The sequence below is a fragment of the Schistocerca americana genome, chromosome 1 (genome assembly GCF_021461395.2).
Source record: "Schistocerca americana isolate TAMUIC-IGC-003095 chromosome 1, iqSchAmer2.1, whole genome shotgun sequence".
Taxonomy (NCBI): domain Eukaryota; kingdom Metazoa; phylum Arthropoda; class Insecta; order Orthoptera; family Acrididae; genus Schistocerca; species Schistocerca americana.
In genome coordinates, this window is record NC_060119.1 from 308,576,732 (window position 1) to 308,583,619 (window position 6,888).

The 6,888-nt window shown below is 40.5% G+C and overlaps 1 pseudogene; it reads left to right on the forward strand.

Moving 5' to 3' along the window:
* Positions 1–5,652: 5,652 nt before the first annotated feature.
* LOC124559521 lies at positions 5,653–5,770 on the forward strand (annotated as a pseudogene).
* The last annotated feature ends 1,118 nt before the right edge of the window (positions 5,771–6,888 follow it).

Here is a 6,888-nt window from a genome sequence, read left to right on the forward strand (position 1 = left end):
GACAGTTGTTTCGGAGCATATCATACTGGCTAGGTTCCGGACAGAGAGGCTGATGATCAGAACGGCAGAGATGTTGCCTCAGTATGAATTGGGCTGCTTTTCAAAGGCATCAAGTAGTTTCCGTCGTTTCCAGAGTATATGTAACAATTTTACAACAGGATTATAACTACGTAACATACAGCTTATATAGGTTACGCTGAAAAGAAAAATTTGGTTACACATCTTTTACACAAGTAAAATGACAAATGATGAATTAAATACATTAAATGGATCCGTGTTTACCGATGGGGATCCTTTTTTGTATTTCATCTACGAAAATCACTCATTGTCCTGTCACGGAGGTTTAAACGATCAATATTTTTGATGAATGAGTTCATAGCGGGAAGATCAAGCTTACAGTTAATGTTCACAACACGCACGGTGTAAGAGTCTCTGTAGGGCGGTTTTTCATTATTTTCAGTATACAGTTCAGATGAATAATGACGACTCGTGCCAGTAGGTTAGGCGCGAGGCATGCAGAATTGTTTGCCACGCTACTAGCCACTGTGTCCGCTACGCGTCGATGAACTGAGTTCCTTAGTGTGTGCGAGTGTGCGTAGAATTCGTCGCACTTTACACGAAAAAAACTTTATCATTCTGCACTGCATGGCAAGTGGATAGCAGATTGCTGAGTTCATTCTAGGTAAGAGGAACATTCGTCACGGCGCTCCTGTCCACGTTTTAGGTTTGGTTGTCCATTTCGAAACGTCCTAACACAGTGCTACTTTGTCTGTAACTTCTCTAGATTCATCATCCACAAATTCGTACGTTAATATCACCCCCTCGAACCTGAATACTTTAAGTAAAGTAAAATGCAGGTAATATGCCTATAGAACAATCCTGTATATTTTCGTGCAGGAATTACATCTATGAAACGTCCCCTTTAGAAAAATTATGAATGACTGTGCTAGTAAACGTCTACGTTATTTGATACAAAGACAGCTGAGTAAAACTGAAAGTACTCAGACACTTCTCTCTACTTATTCTGATCGTCACTAAACTGACACACAATATTTTTTTAGCGCAACGCAATCTGACTTTCAAAAATCCCTACAAAAGAATGGCCCCGACTAACAGTAACCTATACCTTTCATGAATGACTTACCTCGCAAAAATTTTCGTTACTCGAACTACTTCAATTCAGCGAGCGCTAATACTGCAAACGTAAAAAAAAAATTCTAACTACTGGAGGCACTAACTACTTATAGGCATAGTTAGCAAATCAAATATTTTGATAGAAAACAAACAATGTATTTACCTTAATAGTGTCAAAAGTCATCATATATATATATATATAATTCATGACATCCATCTTTACATATTTCCTTTTTGTGGCGCGCAGACGTCCAGATCGTTCGCTTACAGTAACTTCTCAAAACTCTGGCACCTCTCTCTCCACATCCACCACTGCTGGCGGCTCACCTCCAACTGCACAACACTACGGGCTGTTCACGTCCAACTGCCCAACACTACGCAAGCGAATATTCCAACCAGACACAGACTGCACACAGTGCAGTCAGCGATTTTCATACAGAGTACTACGTGGCGTTACCAACATAAAAACCTAAACCGCCTACTTACACATCCACACTCCATTGCATAAATAAATTTTTTCTGAGTCATCATTCTTCTGACTGGTTTGATGACTTCCGCTAAAAATTCCTCTCCTATGCTAACCTCTTCATCTCAGAGTAGCACTTGCAACTTATATCCTCAATTATTTGCTGGATGTATTCCAGTCCCTGTCGTCCTCAACAGTTTTTGCCCTCTACAGCTCCCTCTATTGCCATGGGAGTCATTCCCTGACGCCTTTAACTGATGTCTTATCATCTTGTCCCTTATCCTTGTCGATGTTTTCCACATATTCCATTCCTCTCCGATTCTGCGCAGAACTCCCTCATTCCTTACCTTATCTGTTCATTTAATTTGCAACATTCGTCTGTAGCACCACATCTCTAATGCTTTGATTCTCTTCTGTTCCGGTTTTCCCACAGCTCATGTTTCACTATCATACAATTCTATACTTCAGACATTCACTCTCAGAAATTTCTTCCTCAAATTAATGCCATTTTTCGATACTAGTAGATTCCTCTTTCCTAGGAATACCCTTTTCCCAGTGCTAGTCTGCTGTTGATGTCCTCCTTGCTCCGTCCGTCATTGACTCTTTTGCTGCCTATGTAGTATAATTTCTTAATTGCATCTACTTCGTCACCATCAATGCTGATGTTAAGTTTCTCAGCGTTCTCATCTCTGCAGCTTCTCATTACTTTCGTCTTCCTTCGATTTACTCTAAGTCAGTATTCTGTACTCATTACACTGTTCAATCCATTCAGTAGATCAAGTAATTCCTTTTTAATTTCACTCAGGATAGCAATGTCATCAGTAAATCGTATCACTGATATCCTTTCACCTCGAATTTTAATTCCTGCTCCGAAACTTTCTTTTATTTCCATCATTGCTTCTTCATGTACGGACTGAGCAGTAGGGGCGAATGATCATATCTCTGTCTTACACCCGTCCATTATCAACCGCAACGTCAGAATTGCCTCTCTGGTGCCCTTACCTTTTTTAAAGCCAAAGTGATGGTCACCCTCAATTTTCTTTTTCATTTTTCTATATATTATTCCTGTCAGCAACATGGATGTTTGAGCTGTTAAGCTGATTGTTCAATAATTCTCGCACTTGTCAGCTCTTGCAGTCTTCGGAATTGTTAGGACGATATATTTCTGAAAGTCAGATGGTATGTCGCCAGACTCACACATTTTATACATTAACGTGAATAGTCGTTTTGTTGCCACTTCTCCCAGTGGTTTTAGAAATTCTCATGTAATGTTATCTGTCCCTTCCAGCTTTATTTGATCTCAAGTCCTCCAAAGTTCTTTTGAATTCTGATTCTAATACTGGATCCCCTATCTCTTCCCTACCGACTTCTGTTTCTTCAGTAATATCAGAGAAATCTTCCCCCTCATAGAGGCCTTCAAAGTACTCTTTCCACCTATCCGTTCTCTCCTCTGCATTGAACAGTGGAATTCCCTTTGCATTCTTAATGCTAGCACCATTGCTTTTAACTTCGCCGAAGGTTGTTTTGACTTTCCTATATGCTGAGTCAGTCCTCCCAACATTCATTTCTTTTTCAGTTTCTTCACATTTTTCATGAAGTCATTTCGAGTTAGCTTCCCAGCAGTTCCTATTTACTTCATTCCTCAGCGACTCGTATTTCAGTATTCCTGAATTTTCCTAAACATTTTTGTACTTCCTTCTTTCCTCGTTCAACTGAAATATTTCTTCTGTTACTAAAGGTTTCTTCGCAGTTACCTTCTTTGTACCTATGTTTTTCTTTCCAACTCCTGTGATTGCCCTTTTTAGAGATGTCGATTCCTCTTCAGATTTACTGCCTACTGAGCTATTTCTTATTGCTGTATCTATAGCATTAGAGAACTTCAAGCGTATCTCGTCATTCTTTAGTACTTCCGTACCCGACTTCTTTGTAAATTCATTCTTCCTGACTAATCTCTTAAACTTCATCCTACTCTTCATCACTACTACACAGTGATCTGAGTCTATATCTGCTCCTGTGTACGCCTTACAATCCAGTATCTGATTTTTGAATCTCTGTCTGACTATGATGTAATGTACATCTTCCCGTATCACCCGGCCTTTTCCAAGTATATCTCATCCTCTTGTGGTTCTTGAACAGAGTAGTCGATATTACTAGCTGAAATTTATTATAGAACTCAATTAGTCTTTCTCCTCTCTCATTCCTTGTCTCAAGCCCATATTTTCCTGTAACCATTTCTTCCACTCATTGTCTTAAACTTAATTCCACTCCCCATGACTATTAAATTTTCGTCTCCACTTACGTACTGTATTATCCGTTTAATATCCTCATATACTCTTATCTCTTCATCTCAGCTTGTATCGTCGGCATGTACGAACTATTGTTGTCGGTGTTGTTTTGTAGTCGATTCTGAAAAGAACAACCCTATCACTGAACTATTCATAGCAACATACTCACTGCCCTACCTTCCTATTCATAACAAACCTACTCCCGTTATACCATTTTTCTGCTGCTGTTGATATTACCCTCTACTCATCTCACAGATATCCTTGTCTTCTTTCATTTCACTTCACTGACCCATACTATATCTAGATTGAGTCTTTGCATTTCCCTTTTCAGATTTTCTATTTTCCCTACCACGTTCAACCTTCTGACATTCCACACTCCGTCTCGTAGAACGCTATCCTTTCGCTGATTATTCAGTCTTTTCTGGTGGTCATCTCCCCTTGGCAGTCCCCCTCCTGGAGATCCGAGTTGGGGACTATTTAGAAATCTTTTGCCAATGTAGATATCATCATGACACATCTGCAATTAAAGGGCACATGTCTGTGGATACACGTAATGTGTCTTTAATGCAGTGGTTTCCATTTTCTTCTGCATCCTCATGCCACTAATGATTGCTGGTTCTTCCGCCTTTAGGGCAGTTTCCTACTCGAATGACAAGAGAGTGCTCTGAATCTCAGTTGGCTCCTCCGCCCTATTTGACAAGGTCGTTGGCAGGATGAGGGTGACTCTTCATGGCTGAACTCCTGTCGCCAATGCTTATAACCAATCAACATCTAAGCGGTGCCGGGTTTCGAACCAGGGACCGAGGACATTTCGATTATAAATCAACCCCTTTTTAAAAATCTTATTTCATTCGGTATTTTTCGTTGCGTTTGTTCCGGGACCCCTCGACCACGGAAAATGCGTTTACAATCAATGAAATAGTTTTATTTTACAACCCATCCTGATTTCATTTACCTTTCATATTTTCAGCAGCTCAACACTTATGGAAGCTAGGACAGTATCGTCTATTCACAGATCAAAATTAATCTTTGCTTATGAGTATTAAGTCAAAACCACACACGAAGAATCGGCAAAACATAGAGAAGAAACCGGAAACATGCTCAAAACTGGGGAGAACATCTACATAGAACTCGCGAGGTACAAAACTAATGTAATCATTTAAAGCCCGCTTATACTGTTAGTGTTACTATTTACATGGCTTTGAACACTATTCATACTCGTATTAAATCAACTTTCCATTTTTACCTTTTAGCAGCGTGACATGTTACGTATTTAAAAATAATTAGTAATGAACGCAGGTCTTTCATGTGCCAGTATTTCATCTGATTTGATCCAGAAGTACGGGAAAAATATACAAAGAAATATTTCTTAGAGCTAAATACTTAAACAGAACATTCACACAGTGAAGAGTATTACTCAAACACTAGTTAAAGTATATGTGTAAATATTAGTTATTAGGAATGAAGGGGCAAAAAACTTAAGTATTAGTATGTGTACTGCTAGGACAGTTTACTGTGATAAACGAAGGCTACATGCTGTGATGCTCCACATGCTTGTGTAGTGGGAAGATAAGAGATATATACAAGGGTATACATCTCTTAGCTTCATACTTATATATATATATATATATATATATATATATATATACTAAAACTATTTGAGTGCTTCTTCTTTTGGTTACACCTTTGTCCCGCAGTTTTCGCAGGGTCGACGTGGTTACAGTTGGTTTTGGCAAGGTTAATTTGAAGTGGTGGCCAGATGCCCTTGGCAACGGCCTTGCCGCAGTGGATACACCGGTTCCCGTCAGATTACCGAAGTTAAGCGCTGTCGGGCATGGCTGGCACTTGGATGGGTGACCATCCGGACCGCCGTGCGCTGTTGCTATTTTTCGGGCAGCACTCAGCCACGTGATGCCAATTGAGGAGCTACTTGACTGGATAGTAGCGGCTCCGGTCACAGGAAACCATCATAACGACCGGGAGAGTGGTGTGCTGACCACACGCCCCTCCTATCCGCATCCTCAACTGAGGATGACACGGCGGTCGGTTGGTCCCGATGGGCGACTTGTAGCCTGAAGACGGAGTGCTCTTCTTTCCAGATGCCCTTCCTGCCGCCACCCCGTACCCCCCAGGACGGAATCAGTGCACCCCAGGTGCCTGCGTCTAGTGTGAGTCATGAAATACTGCGAACGTGTTCCAAATGTCTGCGAGTCAACTGAGGTGGGAAATGGGGACCAACCCAGTATTCACCTAGTGGGATGTGTAAAACCGCCTAAAAACCGCATCCAGGCTGGCTGGCAAACTGGCCCTCGTTGTTAACCAGCCAGGTGGATTCTATCCGGGGCCAGCGCACCTACCCGAGTCCAGGAAGCAGCGCATTAGCGCTCTCGGCTATCCTGGACTGTTAACACAGGCATTGAAATGCCTGATAATCAGTATATTTGACATATCTAGTTAGTGTGGGAAAGTTAACCTAAATACTACTGCCTAAATTTTCCTCCTCTAGTACATGTCTAAATATCATTAGAACATACATATGGCTCTAAAATTTTCCCACAAACATTACTAAGTTGGCTGCTAAATAAAACTGTAACTCATATATGTACAAACGCTTTCTGTAACATACGAATAAGATTAATCCCCTATGTAGTTATTTCTTAAGATCGTGGTGGGAATACAATCCCTTAAATTTTTCGGTTTTAAGAAAAGCTAACAACTAGCTTCCCTCATATGGGGTCCTGTCTACTTTGTAAGGATCCGTGCAAAGGAAATGCCATTTATAGACAGCCGCTTATTTAGCCATGGGATGGAGCGTGTGTTCTGACAGGATATTTCATGGCATTAATTTCTATTTGATATTGGTACAAACTAGTAATACCTGTTTTTACCTCAAAAACATCTACACACTTTAAAAGCCAATCCTTTATCTATGTCTGTTTTTGGGAGTCAATGGCGGTGTACCCTATAACCTTATCATTTATTTGATTTTGCATTATTCTCAAC